Raw genomic sequence first — 20,356 nt, 5'->3', positions numbered from 1 at the left:
CAAATGTGAAAGTGTAATCTTTAAGTTTTTATTACCCTTTCATATGGTCACATAACGTACATGCCATAACATGCATTTTTAAGCCCAACAAACAATTCAGAACAGTTTATTCCACCTATACAGACCAGTCCTTGGTCCTGCTCTTTATCAGCTACTACGTCACCCATCTTTTTATTTTTTAAAGAAGAAACAAACCATACTGACATAATTTTAGTTGCAAACATTTTATATTACAAACCATATTGGCATAGTTTTAGTTGTCAGCATTATACAACACTTATCTATCCAGTCACTGTCAATCAAACATTACATAGCTCACTCAAATCCTGCATTCTTGTAAAACTCATTCCTCCTCTGCATGTATTGTTCCCACAATATCCATTTTTCCTATGTAATTTGCTCCTACCCTTTTCTAAAGGTCCCAATTCCAGTTGTTTTATCTGTGTTACTATATTCACTACTTCTAATACAGTTGCTTTAGACTTTGACTTCCACTTTCTAGTAAATTTTTTTTTTTGGCAGCCACCATAATTAGATTAAGCAAGGTCTGTGTCTAGGCAGTTCTGATTCTGTATCATTGCTCAAAAAGCATTTCCTTAGTTATACCAATCTGCTCACCCAATATCTCTGACAGGGTAGTCTGCAGGGAATCTTTACAAGTCTGTCAACTCATTACACTCCCAGAAAATATGTTTCCAATTACCAGTCTTCCCCATCACACGTCAAACATTTGCTGTCTTCCTGAGGAATAATTATTTGGAGTACAACGGGGGTATAAAAATACCCACGTAAACAATTCCAAGTAAAGATCCTAAATCTTATAGACTTTGTTGCATATTTGCAAGACATACCACATATTCCCCATTGTTTCTTTGTGAATTGCTTATTCAGTCTCTTCCCAATCCTTTCTAACCTCCTCTTATTGATTCTTATAGTTATCAAGCAATATTTTATATGCTCTATTAATTATTCCTTTCTTTATCAGCATTTCTATTCTACATTCGACTAAAAACTCTAGCAGTACTGGTCTTTCACTTAGGATCCCCCTATTTCTTTCTCTTTGCTACATGCTGATGATAATCCTTGATAGGGAAGGCAATCCTTTCATAAAAAAATTTTTGAAATATTTCTAGTACCTCTACAGGTACTACTATCTCTTATCTTCCTTGTTATAGGGACCCTAAGCTTGGTGACAACCCTTTCCACTTTCTGTTGCCTGAGTTATTGTGCTAAAATTTTTGTGCTCTGTAGTTATTAACAAAAACAGTTGCTTAACAGCAATCTTTCTAAACTCTTGCATATTATCGAGGTAATGCCATATTTTCCACTTAGCATTCTGTAACTGCTCCTCTTTTTCTAATGTGAGATTCTCCCTATTCTGCAATACTTTAACATTTGTCAGTTCTTCTAAATAATTATTGTTTCTTAACCATACCTCTCTTTCTTTTATTTCCACCCCATTTTTTAACTCCACTTTAATTTTACCCACTTCCTAGCCACATTTTCAGAAGAAACTTCTATCTTCTCTAATAACTCCCGAATGATTTCCACTTCCCATTCCTTAAATTCCTCTATTTTCAACAGATGGGTTAGAAAGCACCAGTGTCTCATTTTTATTTCATTAGCCTGCATTTTTGTTTTAGTTATTATTGGCGCATGATCTGAAATAGTTATCGGATGTCTATCAAAACCTTCAATTAAATACACATGTTCATGTGAAATGTAAGTTCTGTCTAGCCTAGCCACAGTTTTGTATCTTGGGGAATAATAAGTAAATTCACGCTGAACTCCTACTACTGAATTCACATCTTCCATAAATATTTTCATAAATTTCTTCTAAAACCTACCCTCCTCTGTTATATTTTCCCTTCTGGGCCCCCCAGACACATCTTCGTTGCTGCAAATCAAATTCTAGTCCTGACCTGTAAGTAATATTCCCTGCTGAAAGCTGATTATTTATTCCAGAATTTTCTTATTCCCCCTTATAGCAGTTTTAGGTGGAATATAAGTACAAGTCAGTATAATCCTCCTCCTTTGCCAATAGCCCCTTAGTACTACAAATCTACCATTGCTATTTTTTCGTATCCCCTTCTATCACTATGGGAGCTCCTCTTGCAATTGATATAAGTACTCCTCTTTTCCTGTGTCCTAGGTATTCCACTTTATAACCATCCTGAAAACCTTTCTTTATCAATTTCACATGTTCAATCCTTTCCAAATGTATTTACTTTAGTACAGGTATTTGTACTCTACATTTTTTTGTATAAATCTGTGAGACCATTAACCTATACAGAAAGCAACATTATATTAAAAATATTCTCACATAAGTGTAACAGCTTTTTTGTTAAGTATCTAGTTCCAGCTTTTGTGTTACATGCATACACTGTTTGGCATATTGATCTTTTATACAATTGTATTTTGTCATATCCATTTCAGCCTATGTCACATCTTACAAAACTTTTTGTTTTATTGAAAGCTCTCAAAAATCACACCCCAATGCACTCCTAAAACCTATGAACTTAATACTATCACACAAAACTATGTGCATCTTCAAATATTGAAGTTATACCCTCTTAATAAGAAACTTTGTCTCAAACTGACAGCAATACTCACAGATCTGGGTTAACCTAAAAGGAAGGTTATCCATGGTAAGACTCATGGTACAGCCTGTGCTTCTACTAAGTGCTAGATTGGGAAAACACTTGAATACTTTCAGAAAACATCCTCTCCTAGCCATTGAAAGAAAGAAGTATTCCATTTTTACTGCTCTTTACTGGACTGTCTCCATGGAGATGTGAGAACCAGTTACATAGTTGCTTCTACAAGCATGTATATTTAATTGTTAGAGGAAAGCTTTATTGCATTCAATGTTCTTTTTTTATCTGCTTTGAGAAAGAGAAAAGAACAAAAACAAGGACACCTGCTTACTTCATTATCCCCACTACACCTGAAAACAACTGAGAAACTACTTTATAACATGTAGATTATATCATGCATTATTAAAATACTACTAGTAAGAACAAACTTTTGTTTTACTTAAAGTTAACTCTCTCCCTCCTTTTTTCCCTCTCCCAAGTGTTCTTCCAAACATTAATGACATTAAGTAGGGCATATGCTTTAGGTGTCCCTATAAGTTTAACAAAGTCAAAAACATAAAATACTTCCAGGTTTTCTTGTTCTGTCATATTTCATGCTTTGTAATCCCACAATTATTTGCCAATTTCCAAGTTGCTGGTTTTATTCCTGTTTATCTCCATTGCCCAAATCCAGTCTCTGCTTCATTTCCAACATACTCTTGTTTTTTTCTATTCATTGTTTGAGCTTTTTTCTGTCTCTCAAACATATTCCATTGAAACACTGGAAAAGGTTTCACTGACACAATCTTTCTGTTGTCTTTATTACCAGAAAAACAATAAGCAGAATCTCCTGTTTCACACCTCACTTGTTATTGGACAAACTTTTGTATTTCCTCCTTAGCATGTTCTGCATCAAAAAATAATTTTGTCCCTCCAGGAAAAATACTCTGAAGACAGCTGGGTACAGCAGTTTAAATCTCATACGTTCTTCTCGACATTCCCTTTTTAGTGGAATAAATTTACTCCTCTTCTGCCTGGTGTACAGTGAGTAATCATTCTCCACAAGCACTTTACTGTCTCCTTCTTTTAGTGCATTGTCCTTCTTCCACCATTTTGTCGGAATCAACTCATTTTGCTATTAGGATTGTATCATTACTACTAAAGGTCTAGGTTGCTTTCTCATGGCCAGGTTTGGAGCACAAGCATGATGCCCCTTTCCATTAACAATTCCTGCTGTGGAATACCAGTTCCTTCCAGCCTCTCTGGTACAGTAGAAAATCTTAGGTATTCCCTATGCGCTCTGTTCTCTAACTCTATTATTTTTTGAGAATCTCTTCTTGAGCAGCCTCACATTCTGCCAGCCTTCTCTTTATTATGACCTCTGATTTTTGTAGTTTTATCACATCTTCTGAATATCTGTTTAAAGCTCCTTCCATTTTTCCAGCCTTTTATTTGAGTTGATACACTCCATCTGAGTACATATGATTTATTTCTTTGACTAGGTTACTAGAAGTCATGTCTTGTACTAAAGCTGGAGCTTGCACCGCTTTTTTCCAGCCTTTTATTTGAGTTGATACTCTCCATCTGAGTACATATGATTTATTTCTTTGACTAGGTTACTAGACGTCATGTCTTGTACTAAAGCTGGAGCTTGCACCGCTTTTTGTTGAACAGCTGGAGAATTCTTCCCTGTCGGTGTTTTTTCTTCACCTTTTGTAATTGATTTTCTTTCAGGTTATCTGAATTTCTTTTATTACTGGCAGGCAGTGCATTTACTAGTCAGTTACTGAAATTTACTCAGAAATACAAATTTAATGGTGCTGTCTTCCGAGTTTCTATTTTCACACTGGGAAAGTTGAAATTAAGCTGCTACTCCATGCACAAACATCTTGGAAGTGACCATATGTCATCCATCTTTGATACCATTCTCCACATATAAGTGAAATCTCGTGTGTGTGTGTGTGTGTGTGTGTGTGTGTGTGTGTGTGTGTGTGTGTGTGTGTGTGTAGGTATACATATGGATATAAGTATGCACATTTATACATATGGATAGAAATAATGTTTGCTTCTCAACCTTTTAGGCCAAGATAATAATAATAATAGTAATACCCATTTGTTAACCAGGTAGGGCCACTGGACAAATAAAGTCCTTTTTAAAGAGTGAGCCAAGAGCAACATCTGGTTACATGACTTGCCCAAGATCACAGAGTAGGCAATTGAGGACTGAGGGAAGCAAGCTATAACTAACAGCCTTAACCCTCCGTGGCAACCGATTACATCAAGTGTAGTACCCGTTCTTATCAGTTTAATGTGATCCTTGACTTATTTTAACAACTTTATTGTTTTTAATAACAAAAATATGAAACAGCAAGTAAATCTATTATGACCAAAGCAATTCAATATCATTGTTTTTATTGGTAAGCTGACTCTTACTCCAGTTATACAGAGGTATACAACACAATTATGAATTACACATCTTCTTCCATTGAAACAAGGCCTGAATCACTGATGGGGAAACACAACACTGTTAATTCTGCTAATGTATCAGTGATGTAACAACCTATTCAGAAATATCCATGAACTGATTCAGTATAATTATTTACTTGCAGCTTTCTTCCAGAATAAATAAGAAGGGAAGCCATGCTGATGTAATCAGTGACATTCTAGCATAAAGATGCACAGCAGACAGTTTAGTCATGTATATACTATTTTTGTAACACCTTTATTATATTATCATTTAAGACTCAAGAAATGTACATTAATATTAAAGAAAACAAACCATGTTAACATGCTTCCAGTTACATACATTACACACCACATAGGTTCTTTTTAATAACTATCATCAGTCCAACATTACATAAATTGCTCATTCCTTTCTTCCCTTAAACTTCTCTCCTCTTCCTGAACATTATTCTGCAAGTATTGTTCCCACAATTTATATTTATTTCTAAGTAATTTGCTCTTTTTCTTCTCTAAAGATTCCACTTTCAGGTCTTTTATCAAATACAGTTGGTTTAGATACTGATTTCCATTTTCTAGTAATAGCTTTCTGGTAGCCACCAGAAATAAACTTAACAAAGCCTTACTATGTCTTGGCAATTCGGATCCTGTGTCCAAGCTCAAAAGAATAATTTCCTTAGTTACACCCAATACTTCTGACAGAGTACTACAGAGTAGGATTTTGGAAGCAGATCCTTAAGGAGAACAACAGCCATACAGAATATTATACTCGTACAGTAGCAGAAATAATTCTAAGACCTAAGCCATTACAAGAATGTAAAATGGAGATTCAGTTGATAGGGATGAATGCAAGTAGGGGTACACAGAACAGGCAAAAGCGGCTGGAATTTACTGTAGAAAACTGGCAAAGGAACCAAGGTAATGGGAAGAGGCCTTGAAGACATTTGGATTATAAACTAGAGACTGTCTTCCCTATTAGGGACTGATATCAGAATATGGACAAAGAGAAAGGGATAGTAGAATTTTAAAGTGAAGGAAATGGACTGATAATCCTTGGATCAAAGTTCTTGATTTAATAGAAACTCTTAAAATAACTCATTCTCTATCATTTTGACTGAATGTAGTTTAAATATTTTGAATTTATATTGGTAATTGAACATTTTTATTATTTATTTTTGTGAAATATTCCTCGTATTAAGCCAAATGTAAATGTTGTATATAGTTATCTACTCAAAACTTACATTAGAATGTTTGTAATATCTCCATGTGTTTAAATTTAATAAAAACGTTTGAGTAAAAAAAAAGATCTAGCTCTGGTAGAATTTTTAGTTGAATACAGAACAGAAGCTGCTATTAAAATACTGTTAACCTCCTCTAAGTGATTCTTATAGTTATCTTGTAATATCTTACATGCCCTACTAATTATCCCTTTTGTAACAGCAGCTTCTGCTCTAGATTCATCTAAAAACTGTACCAGGGCAGGTCTTTCACTTAGGGTCAGCCTATCCCTTTCTCTTTGCCTATAGTATATCAATCCCTGGAAGGGAAGCTAGTCTCTAGCCTGCCATCAAAATATCTTCTTGGCCTCATCCCATTCAGTCACCTTTCTCTAGGTATTTGCTCCCAATACCTTGGTTTCTTTGCCAATTTACACCACCAAATTCAGCCCCATCTTGCTTATTTTCTATTTGTAGTCATCTCTATTAGCAAAATCTCCTTTCTCCATTCCCATCTTGGCTTATTCTTAGAACACTTTTTTGCAACTTTATGAATATAACATTCTATATGGTTGCTTTTCTCCTTAAGGATTAGTAATTAAAATTCTACTGGCTCCTTATTTATTGAATCCCTCACTTCATTATCATCCCTTTCCAGTTTGATTTATAACCTTCTGCTTATGCTCTGTACAGGAGTCTTAACTGTGTATCTCTAAAATATCCCTTCAATTCAGGTAATCCTAAACCACTTTGTTCTTTTGGGAGGATCAACTTACCCCACTTAACTCTTGGCCTTTTCCACTCCCAAATAAATCACTTCAACTCTTTATTACTTATTATGCACAACTTCTGCTCTAGTTGATAGAAATATGCCTGACTTGTATAGAATACTAACTAAAGGGACTGCAAACATTTTTCACTGCTTGTATCTTAATATCCACATCCATAAAGAAGTGTTTCCAATTTCTCAGTTTTTGCATTAGATTTTTTAGTGTCTTCCCACATATCCACAGTTGCCATAACAGAAGTCATTCAATCCGTACTCCTAAACATTGCATCTTATCCCTCTGTGTGTACTGTTAGTATGGTGTTTGGTATGTAATATGAATATCTGAAAATAGATCTAGTCTGGACTACTGTATGCAAGTACAAATTTAATAACAGAGATGTGTATAAATTATGGAACAAAGAACACTGAACAAAATTCACTATTAAGCTGTAGAAGTAAATGGGTCAGCTAAGACTTGTTACATTTTGGATTCAGTACTGTTTCAATATTCTTTAAATTTATTCATCACTCTTATTCAGGAGACTGAAAATTCTACTATCTCAGTTTTCAAAAAATACCCTGTTACTAAGCTTCTATGCAAACTACATAGTTTTGTTTTTTATCCACCAAGTCATTAGTTACTACACTGTCCTGGTCATATATCTACTGCATCTTTGAAAAATTGCATTGTTCAATTATTTGTGGCATCCGTGTTTGCACCATACACAAATCACTAAACTATATACTTAGTAAAATGTACTGCTCAAATATTTGTGACAATTGTGCCTGCATTGTACAGCCATATCTCTAGCAAACTACACTGTACTATTACTTGCCACACATGCCTGCACTATCCATTTATAGTTAATATATTATGCTGTCTGCATTATCAGATATTTATTATTGTGTTTTAGTGCATTACACCATTTATTTCTGCATTGTCACACATTCTGCCTTGTGTATTTACCTTACTAGAACTATACTGTAAACTGTAACTCAAGCAACCAGAATTCTCAGGCAACCAGAAAAAAAAATCGAAGAAATATAGTACAATTTTCATATGTTGCACTTTCTGCCCCCCCCTTCCCCACACACACACAGAAACATACCTTACATTTTTAGAGTTTTAGAGATTTTAAAAAGGAAGACAGAAATAAATTCCCTCTCTCCCTAACCTAAGAACAAGTCAAACCAAACAAATAGTATAGGGTACAGTATTAGTCAGGCCTATTTTTAATAGTAACTCTCAAGCAACCAAAAACTACAGTTATCCGGCATCTACCAATCCCCATGGGTGCCGGTTAACTGACAGTTTACTGTATTACTAATTCCGCTCTTAACTTTCTGAAGCTATACCTCTAATTGTGACAACCTGTGCCTGCACTGCCTAACCATACTTCAATTATTACAAAGTTTGCTTTTCTGGCATACTGTAGTGTGTTGTACAGTATACTGTATGCTGTCATACATATTGTCTATACACTGTTTTATTGAGAGACAATCACATTTTGGACTACATCTTGTCCTCTAACCTGTTTGTCCGACCTTATTAAGTTATACTCATGTATTTTAATGTGTTCTCATTACACCATTTTCTTGCCCCCATACAGATGCAGTCTGCCCTTAATTTATCTGTTGAAAGCCATTTGGCACTAGATACTGCGAGGCAGTGTAGTAACTGCCTTGTGCTCATTGAAAACCCTTTTCTGTTATCAGATCCAGAGCCCACTAGTACCATCCACCATAGTTGTCAGTAAACCACACTACCGCAACACAGCAATGAAGCATAAATAAAAAGCCATCTTTCTGTAACATACTGGACAAAAAACTTTCTCCAAGCCTCTAGGCAATACACCAGAAGACTTAAGACTTCAGTATCATACTTACACCTTACCTACTACACACATACGCACACACACTAGCATCCACTGTCGCACCTCCTAAAAAGGCACACTACAATATGTTTAAGGCCTTAAGGCAACCAATATACTAGTTATACCTGGTTCTACAGTTAATGACACAGATGTCTTACTTATCACAGAGCAAGGATAAAGTGACTGCTGTCTTTCAGGTGTGAGAATTTACAACATTACTAGTGCCCTCAGATACTTTCACCCCAAGAATGCATAAGATCTAGTCACTGTCCATGTGGGAATCATACATGCTCTATGCTAGAGGAGATGGAGAGAGAAGGTTGAGCTCTCATTGTAAATGACTGAGGCTGTGAATCAGCTGGTTTTAGGCATCATCTTGCCATCTCCTTGAATTATGGCAAAATACTAAGAAACACAATTGATTTTAAAAAGTGGCTATGTATTTGGTACCACTCAAAGTGAATTCAGTGTGTGTATGTGTGTGTGTGTGTGTGTGTGTGTGTGTGTGTGTGTGTGTGTGTGTGTGTGTGTGTGTGTGTGTGTGTGTGTGTGTGTGTGTGTGTGTGTGTGTGGCAACTTGGGGGGAGATTAGTCTTACTTTCTTTTCCACAGATGGCATACACTTCTTGTATCAGGACTTCTACATACTGGAAAAGATAAATCATTATAGTGCCTTTTTTAAGCACAGCCTCTCTCCTATACTTTCAAAACTAACAAGTCCAAATCACACCTGTACAGATCTGACACTGCTCAGTGCTAGTAGCATGACCAAAAATGTCTGAGATTGAAGGATTCCAGACCAATGAGCATATACGAACTTGTACTGTTACTGAAACTGGGTTCCAGTATAATAACGCTCTCACTATACCTGGGATCAGCACCTGTCATTTGTTTAGACCTTCTAGAGAGGAAAGGGAAAATCTACAGCAGGTTATTCATATTTAATTGCACTCTCATAACCTTTCTGCAAATATGACCTTGTACTCCTTTACATCCTAGTGTCAACAGACAAGTCACATCATTGCCAGCTACAGAACCCATTCTGTAGCTTCCACTGTCTGTGACACCTACCTCAATGAACTATTCTCCCTAACTATTGAACTTAATCCCATCTCCCTAAAGAACTTCAACTAACCATGCATAAACTGATGAGAAGAGAATTTATGCACCACCGAGCTGAAATGCTGTATTGTAATGATCTCCACAAATAACAGCGTGTTAGGCGTATATACGTATTTCTTGGAACAAATTATAAATTCCAGGATCTTTCAGAAATATACTGAAACAGCAAGTCTATTTAGCAATTAAGACAGCACTTACTTCATAGAGTTCTCATCGGCTGTGCTAACTTACTTTCACCCTTAAGTTGTAGTCTTGGTTAGTAGTTCCCTTAAAAACTTCAGGATTAATGCCAGGTTAGCAAATGCTTTCAAACTGTAAACTGAAGCCCTTTTTCATTAGTCCAAGTCTCATTAAAACCACAAACAAATTTTATTTCACAGTTTAAAACAACGCTTACTTCCACAGGGCTCTCATCAGCTATGCTGACGTGCTCACAGTTCACAATAATAAGTTCTGAATAACAGTTTTCTTTCAAAGCTTTAAAATAAATCCCAAACTAAAAAGCTCGCTCTGGTTAGCTTATTTAGTAAAACACACACGAAAAGCGCTTTCGGCTGTTAGCCTTCTTCAGTTCGATGAAATTTCAGTTTCTTAGTTTAAAAATATAAAATAAATACTAGCCATTCAGATAGTTCCATCTACACACAACTTTTTGTGAACTAATCATGTTCCTTGTATTGAGTACTTTACTTTGGTTTAGCTGAGACACGCCTGTTTCTTAGGATTGGTTTTAAAGGGACTACAGCATTTATCCCAGGTGACTTGTGTGCCTTTAAGTTCAATATCCATTTAATTTCTTGATTCTCTGTCAAATTTTTAATAACACCTCCCCTGTTGGTTACTGATATTAATTCAATAACCTGAAAAACAAAATTATGTGTGGGATGGGCTATGACATGATTTGCTAAGCTATTTTGCTGATCGCGGTGAATAATATCCCTTTGGTGTCTTAGAATACGTTCTTTAAATCATTGGTTCATTTTTCCAATATAAAACATTGTACAATCCTTACAGGTTGCAATGTAGACCAGATGTTGTGAGGTGCATGTGGCTAAGACTTTAAAATTAAAATGTTGGCCTGATACATGATGGATGAAATTAGGTTCAGTGTTAATATATTTACAAGCCTTGCATCATCCACATTTCTTAGTGCCCATAGCATGGGGAGGTATAGTACTAGTCAGTCCTCCTTTATTACATAATAAAGCATTCATAAACTAGTCAATATGCACCACACACGCTAAATATGTACAACAACTCCTTAACATTATTAATCCTAACCCCCATGACCAGATGAGTAATCTTTCAGGCAAAGTAAATCTCCTTGACCTGGTTATCATTAACACAGCACCAGTCTAGTCTATCCTTAAAGTCGTCTCCCCCATGATCAAATATAATCATTGCATTTTCGCTGACAACCTAATCTAATACTGCATCTAACCCTACTATATTCAAGAATTACTATAAAAGAAACCTCCTTTCACTTTCAGATAACTAAGGATATTCAAAAGCTGCTCTTACAACAGAGATCCCATAAAAAAGCAGTCATCTAGACCACCAACGTTTATATTGATCTTAACTCCTGCATCGAAGCATCTGTCCTAATCTGACACAATATGAAGGCAAACTTAGGAATAAGCCACTGTAGTTGAACCCTCATATAAACAAACTATACAGTATAAGGAACTACCTTCTCACACTAAGGAATAAATCCAGATTCCCTTTTTCTAATTCTACCTGTGAGCTCAAAAAGGTCTGTAAAATCAAAACTTGTAAAACCAGTTATAAGCTCAACAGCACTGCCTCCTGCAAAGATAACCATAAGGCATTTTTTTAATATAGTTAGGAATTTCAGAAGTAACACCCACCATTGCACAGAGATGATTTCAAATGGCATCACCTACTCCAACCTTGAGGACATAGCCAAAATAATTGCTAACAAATGTAGATCCAATATCTTTTCAATGTTCTCTGCTCTCACCTCTCTACTTCCTCCTCTGCTCTCATGTCTCTACTTCCTCTCCTTACCACATGACCACTGCCTCTTCCTAAAATTACCTCATTTCTAGTTCCAAATGCCCACTCCAGAATTAAAAACACTAGCTCTATTTGTCCTGATAGCATACCGACTTGTTTCCTAGTCTGTACTAGACACGGCTTCACAGAAACCCTTGTAAACCTACTCAGTTCTTAGCCTTTCTACCAGACATGTGCCTGAGGACTGAAAAATAGCCATAGTGGTACCATACACAAAGGTGGCCAAACCAATTAATATGGCAGTATAGACCAATTAGTTACCAGCACTGTTTGTAATCTAATGGAATACATCAGCAAGAACCTTATAAAAAAGGTATAGTCAATCTGTAATTCCTTGAACTGAAACAATCTGGCTTTGCAAAAGGTAGGTGCTGTGTGCTACATCTGCTGGACTTCTTTGAGAAAGTAAATGAAACACAGGAAAATGAACAGGTAGCACATACACACTGCATATGTGGATCTGTCTAAGGACTTCAATACTATCTCATGTTCTGGTATTACTGATAAGCTCACCCACTTACATATGAATCTCTCCTTAGTCCACTACACTGGTAACTGGCTCACACAGACAGCTCATACTGTTAGGATTAAAGGCACACTCTCATCTAAAAGGCTGGTCATCACCAGTAGTGTCAAACAGGGGTCCATACTAGGTTCACTCCTCTTGATATGTTTTGCTAATGTCCAAGTAGATGTTAATGGTCTCTGGCTTGCAAAGATTGCAGATGACTACACAAACTTGGTGCAGTCATTAGCTCTTCAGCAGATATGTATAATAGGCTCCTTGATTACTGTGCCAGTGCAGGGGTGTCATACACCCAAACATGGATTACTTAGTAGTTACTCTTGGGTGCAGATAATCAGCTGCCTGCTTAGATTCATTTACTTTTATTACTTTAAAGTGAGGAATGGTCATTAAGAAGTCACCCATTGAAATGCTCTGGGCCTACCACAGCATGCAACATCACCTATTCCAAAGAAGTCAGCACTAGATCACTTATGCTTTAAAAAACATTAATGAAACTTCACTGAACCAGATTAAAATCACCACAGGGTCAAACGAACTAAAGAAAGTACTAGAGGAGTGTTTCCTTGAAGACCTAACTGGAGCTTAAGATCTGCTTTGCACAACTTTGTGTGATACGGGTATAAAACAGATTAGTGTTTCTAGGCAAATAACTTATTTTGTGAGAAGATTTACATTTTCTACATCTAGGTAACACCATGGTTAGTACCTTTTACGGTAAATTAGGTTCATAGGTAAGTACTAGGCAATTAGTCTGCAGACCTTTCAAACCTAGAAAAATAACTATTTCAAAATTTCCCAATAACCTCAAGGAGGGTAAGAAAAAACAGACCAGGGAAGAATACCTTTAAGGTGGCAAGGATGGTACTCATGTAAGTTTCCAATATGATGTCTTTCTTGAATAGTGGATTAAGAGGTTCAGTAATTTAATGTTTTAATGCTGTTTGCATTGTTAGTTTTGCTACAACATAATTATTTTCTCAAGACAGAGCCAACCCATAACTGATAATTAGGCCTTTCAACTACCAAATTGGTGGGAGTATTGGAATCTTTACAATTTTATGGTATTAAGAAGAGGTAGTAGGTGGGCTGGGGTGGAGGCATTTTTTTGGTTCCTGCCTTCTTTGTAATTTAGTTTTAATTTTGACAATAAGAAAGTTATATGAATTACTAAATAAGGTATGAAAAATACACAGAGATGTAACTGTATACATATATAGGAGATAGAAAGAGTAAATGGAGAATAAAAACCTGGAGTTTCAGTCACCCTTTGTTCTTTTTCAGACTGGCTATTTATTTTTTATTAGGATAAGAAGTGCCCAGGGTTAGTACACTTTATTGTGGCTAAAGGTGTTCGGGCTGGATCATATCCTGATTCTGTATGAAATGGGGAAGAGGGTTAATGACTATTTGTATCATACATCTGTCATGATAAAAGGTGTAAGGAGAAGAATTAGTTTGGACTATGTCTGCAGTGAAAGAAAACAAAGGATCTATGAATACTAATATTTATTTTGAGTGAGCAATCAATTATCTGAATAGGGTTATTTAGTTATGAATGTATGGTGTATATGTTTTATAAATGCCCGTTGTGACATAGTAGCTATTTTAGATATCAGAAAAGCTGCTTTAATGTTAGACATACACCACATAGTGAGGCAGAAACTAGTCACAATGTTTATAGTCAGCATATTATAGTAGTAAACGGTCATAACAGCATTGTTAATGTGGATCACCTAAAAAGCTATGCTTAAAATGGATTAAAAGCCCATTATATTCCACGTTGGCCTTTTACAGTGAGGAGTTTTGTGACTAGGAGTGGAAACTCTTAGAGGAGTTGAACAGAGGAAGCTGTGGAGTAACTGTACCCTACCTGTGGATTGATTTACAGAGTACCAGTAGCTTAGCTGTGCATTTATCCTCGGAAGTACCAGGAGCCAGACAGTAGATGTATTCAGGCAGCTTGGTTGTAGCTACTATTTCTAGGTTGTGAACTTTCACGGAAGGACTTTACATGGACTTGATTGAAGCAGGGCTTGTTTCTCATTTCAGTAACCTACACTTAAAGAAACTGTTCCCAGTGAGTGTCTCTTGCTACAGTATACATACATATACATATATCAGAGAGAAAGAGAAATAAACATTTAGAACACATTGATTAAAGAAATCACAATAAAAAATGCATGCAGTTGTCTATATAAATGTAAACATGGCTGAGTTGGTTAGCGATGGGGTAGGTGAAATTTAAGGTCCGACAAACGTGGTAAGCACAATTCTAAGTACATATTTTTTTGTTAGTTGGTTAGTTTTCTAAGCTAGTACTTCTGTCTCATGCAAGAACAAGTACCGAGTATCGTTAGCTCTGTAACAGCTATACTAATCTAATGTTTACCCAGCATTCTTCCATTATTAAAGCATAAGAAGAAGAAAAGGAGCCACTTTTGTGATTTTAAGTATTTTCTTCTGATTTTTTGTTAAGTTTTACTGCTTTGCTGCCTACTTTTTGGCATTTTCCAGCTTGCTAAAGTTTATATCTGTAACAGTAACAGTACTTGGAACACATCTAGAGCCTGTTTACTGCATTTCCTGTGTTGCACTTAATTTAAAATCGTTTTTTTCTCTAAAAACTGCATTTTACCTGATTTTGGCCTAGCACTCAAGTGTGGGGTCATTTATTGCACTGTTGTGATTATTTTGCTGCTTGTGTATCTCTGCTACCTTTAAACTACAACAAAAAGAAAAAAAAAAAAAATCTTGCTTTTTTCCCACTTTCTGAAAGTTAAGAAAGTTCAGTTACAGATTTGCTGTTCTGAACTGTTTGGAAGTTTCTAGAAGGCCAGTGCTTGCTTGGGCTAAATGGAAGTCTCTGTGTTCACCAGTGGGAGTGGTTAACACTGAACAGCCTGCCTGTCCCTGGAGGAGTGGTTACTACCTAGAAGCTGTAGTTTTATTGGCCATTTTGGGTCAATTCTAAACTCCTTGATCTCTTTGTCTTAAAACCCTACAACTCTCTTTTTGCGTGGTTTTGCACACTGAGCAGCATCGGGCAGTGCCGCCTAAACAGGTTTAAACTATTCCAGGCTCCACAAAGTCTGCTCTTCACTTTTTCCCTTAGAACTGTTCAAACTCTCAAAGTAATCACTCTATTCTCCTTCTAAAGCCCTGCACTTGCTCAGCTCTTATAAGGAAACACTAACTAACTAAAGCACTACACCCTCCTTGACTTCTCATAAGTATTAGACTCCCGATTGGTCCTTCCTGATCAAGTGAAAAATCAGTTCCCTTCCCTAATCTGATCAGTAAAAAAAAACAGTTCCCTATACTAATCTGGTATGTCCAAGGGTCAGTTTCAAGGTTACTATCCAGTCCAGCTGGTGAATCTGGGAATTTTGAGGCAATGTTACAATTGCCTTATGTACACAGACAACCCTCTCCTCCTTCCAACAAACTCTAATACATGTGAGAGATGCAGTTACACAGCCAAACTGGAGGCAGAGCTCTCTCAACCCAAGACTGGCACAGTCAGTCAGGAGGAAAAGGTAACCACCCACACCACAAATCCAGTCTCACACCGACCTATTTCATCTGCATACCCAACACATAAACAAACAAAAAACATACTCGGAGGCTCTAAACAAAAATCTGCCTAAACAGCAAAGACCTCCTAAGCAGATATCCAAGCAACAGCCACCCCTCAACAATACCCACAAATCACATATCTCACAAAATCAGTGTGCCTCACAGTCACAGCCCATAAGGCCAAACAACACACCAAATACACTTGTTATACGGGACTCTATTGTCTGGCACACAGACGTCCCACACACCAGACTGAACAAGGAGAAGGTCACTGTAAGCTGCCTGTCTGGTGCCAGGATCCACCACATAACGCAAGCACTCAGGTCACTCCAAAGCAAGTACAAGTATGACTCCGTCATTGTCCATGCTGGTGTGAATGACCTGAGACGTACCTCCCTGGACTACATGAAAAGAGACATAGAGGAGCTCTCTGGCCATGTAGCCCAGGCTGGTATGTCCCTGACCTTGAGTAGCATCTTGCCCTCACCAAGAATGATGCCACAGTATAAAGACAAAATGATCAGTTTCAACAATTGGCTAAAGTATTGGTGTCATTCAAAGGGGATCCGGTGTCTGTCAGCCTGGGATGACATGCTCGATAAGCCACGTTGCTTCAGTAGGGACGGCTTGCACCTGTCACCCTTAGGCTTTCGTATACTGGCCAAGGCTCTTGCCACCCCCATAGTGCCTTTTTTAGGCAAGGCTCAAAGGACAAACCCACCTCCATAGACAACCCAAAGATAAAAAAACTAAAGGTAATGCTACTCAATGCCAGAAGCCTAAACCTCAAGATGCACGCACTCGAGACTCTCCTCAGTATGGAGAAAATCGATGTCTGTGCAGTAACAGAAATCTGGTTCAAGGCTCCTGAGAGCACCCCAGCACTACCAGGTTATAACTCATACCATGCGTTTCGGCCCCAAAACTCGGACCGAAGCACAAAAGGAGGGGGGGTATCTATATTCATCAAAGATACCTACACCTCCAGGTTAGTGGCACTGCACGAAGCATCGGAAACCATCCATGTGCAACTAACACCGGGCAAAACTGCCTTTCAGTTTGTAGCCTGCTGCAGAACACCCTCCCTATTACAGAAACCCCACTTGGCATTCCTGAGAACACTGGAGAATATGAAGGTCTCTCCAAACACTATGTTATTGGGTGACTTCAACTACCCAAACATTGACTGGGAAAACTACTTAAGCCCAAACACCCTCGCCCAACGGTTCCTTGAATTTATAAACTCTAACGCAATGGAACAACTGGTCACCACTCCCACAAGAGGGAACAACATATTGGACCTGGTCATCACCAACATGGGGACTCTATGTTCCACACCAGAGGTAAACCCCTCATTGGTAAGATCAGACCATAAACAAATTTCCCTGGACATCCATATCCCGTCCCACCCCCAGCCAAGGAAATCACTGTAAAGAATTTCTCCAAAGCCAACTTTGCACTTCTCAAGACTGAGGTGGAATCCTTCAAAGCCCCTGGGCCAGAGGATAATACAGCCCAATCCACAGAATCCTTTACAAATGCATTCTATGAGCACCTGCAGGAATGCATGGATTGTGCTATCCCAAATAAAACCAAGACTCACTCCTCCAAAAACAGGAGACCAGTCTGGTGGACCCCGGCTATAAATAAGCTATACAACAGAAGGAGGAATCTACTACATGACAGAGCAAAATCCCAAAAACGGAAGGCATCTCTGATCAGTATTAGCAAGAAACTTCGATCCCTCATAAAATCATCAAAGGCCAGTTTCAAAAGAAAAATTGCCCTAGACACTAAAGATAATCACAAGGCCTTCTTTAGTTATGTCAGAAACATGGGTGGAAACTCCCAGATATGCTCTGAATTATTGCATAACGGTACAAAATATACCAAACCTACAGACATAGCCAACATCCTGGCAGACAGATTCAGCTCAAACTCACCCCCCTTCCCCCCAAAGGAGCAAACGCCTATCCCAACTGAATGTAACCTCCCTGACATCACAGATGCACAGGTGAAAGCTGCCCTCTCCAAAGCAAAAAACACAGCATCTATGGGACTGGATGGTGTCCCAGGCTGTGTCTTACACGAGCTCCAAGAAGAACTGAACCCTCACATTAAGTCACTGTTCAAACTTAGCCTTACTACAGGATATGTACTCAAAGAATGGCGTACAGCTACAGTGGTCCCACTCCACAAAGGTGGTGCCACAACGGACCCCGGAAACTATCACCCCATAAGCCTGACTAGTCTGGTCTGTAAAGCTATGGAGCGTATTATCATGGAACTCATAAACAAAGACATTGGGAGCCTCCAGACACTGGACCCTACCCAATTTGGCTTTGTTAAGGGCAGATATTGCCTCTTAAACCTAGTTGATTTCTTTGAAACAGTTACCAAAGCCATAGACGAGGGCAAGGTAGTCCATACAACCTACCTGGAACTCGCAAAAGCCTTTGACACAATACCCCACTCGGGCATCATAAATAAGCTTACCAGCTTAAATATCAACCCCTATATCACAAGATGGGTTGCAAACTGGCTCAGAGATGAAACCCATATGGTCAGAATCGCAGGTGCCATGTCCGAATCCAAACCAGTTACAAGTGGCGTCCCACAGTGCTCAGTTCTGGGACCTCTCTTGTTCGGTATATACTTCTCTGAGGTTCAGGCTAACATGGGGGGATTATGGCTGACAAAGTTCGCAGATGACTGCAAACTGGGGGCCATAATCGAATCTCCAGCTGACACAAGCATCCTCCAAAAGGGTCTCACAGAGATGGATGCTTGGTGCCAGAACCACGGCCTCAAGCTAAATGCTAAAAAGTGCATAGTCATCCCCTTTGGGAAAAACAAGGTGCCCACAATTTACAACATAGGTATTAATCCATTAAGTACGGAAGAAGTAATTAGAGATTTGGGGACCAACATAAATAGTAATCTCTCCTTTGATAATCACGTTGCCAAAGTGGCTAGAAAGACCTTCTATATAGCCCACCTTATCACGAAAGGGTTTGCATCTAGATCAAGAGAGGTCATTGTGCCCTTCTACTCGTCACTCTCAGGCCCATAAATTGAATACAATGCCCCTTTTGGGATGTACTTTACCCGACACCTGCAGCAACTGGAGAGACCCCAAAAGTACCTCACCAAGAGGATCATGGGCTACAAACACATGTCCTATGCAGCTCGACTAAAGAAACTCCAGCTCTACTCAGTTGCTTACCGCCTACTCAGAGGCGGTCTATGCCTGACGTACAAAGCCATGTCAAACCCAGAATTAACGGACATGCTCCACCTCATAAAATCCAAGTCCCTTAGAGCTACACACTCCAGGGACCTAAACCTCAGCACAAAAATAAATAGGACATGCTGGAGGGACATATTCATTTCCCAGAGGCTCCCCTCACTCTGGAATAGAATCCCAATTCATGTTAGACATAGCCCCTCGCTGACCCTCTTCAAGCGAAATTTGGACGCGTGGATGGGAAATCGCAAATTCACCCCTGGGATCTCTCCTGTGTCCCTGCTAGACAGAGGCACAGTAAACTAATCTTAAAAGGGTACCTTCTGTGACCTACTTTACGGAGGCACAGTAGGCTAATTTAATAGGGAGGCGGAAGCCAAATACACTCTGGCTAGGCTTATAAATGCCCTAGGGCAGATAGCCTAGTATCTACCTATGAACCTATACTACATTGGTCTACCAAAATCTCTTGAAATGTGTTTCACATAATGGAGTTTGCATAATACATAATTCAGTGAAATGGGTATAATGCTTTTGCTTGCAACCCTGGAATTAAGGATCTTTATTTTTTTTTCCTTTTCTCCAGGGAACACAACCCTGACATTTAAATAAGGAGGAGGTGTGGAGTGTACAGTCCTTCCATCCCCTCCCACACATGCGCATGCACGGGCGCACACAGACATAGACAGACAGGCACACAGGAGGTGCATGTGGCCTATCTCCCTGCATAAATATCTTTATGTTTTTTTTTTTTTTCCAGTGAATTTATCATCCTGTACCCTCTTTACCCATTTTCTACAATGGCTTGGGTGTCACATCAACTGCTGCTACCTTTCTCTCAGTTTCAGTGCCTCTCTCTTTCCATCTTTGACAGTCATGCCTTCATTTTCTCTTGCCTTTTTCCTGTCTGTCCCAAATCTTCTTCACCAGATTGTCTTTTCTTTTCTGC

The 20,356-nt window shown here is 38.3% G+C and overlaps 1 protein-coding gene across 1 annotated transcript in view; it reads right to left on the bottom strand.

Annotated features, from left to right (window-relative positions):
* The window catches only part of DTX3L (deltex E3 ubiquitin ligase 3L), a 727,283-nt gene that overhangs the window by 246,625 nt on the left and 460,302 nt on the right, over positions 1-20,356 (bottom strand). The window lies entirely within an intron of this gene.

Source organism: Protopterus annectens, chromosome 6.part0 (assembly GCF_019279795.1).
Source record: "Protopterus annectens isolate FY-2018-M chromosome 6.part0, PAN1.0, whole genome shotgun sequence".
Taxonomy (NCBI): Eukaryota; Metazoa; Chordata; order Ceratodontiformes; family Protopteridae; genus Protopterus; species Protopterus annectens.
The sequence above is the reverse complement of the archived record's forward strand: the minus strand, read 5'-3'. Positions and strand labels throughout refer to the sequence as shown.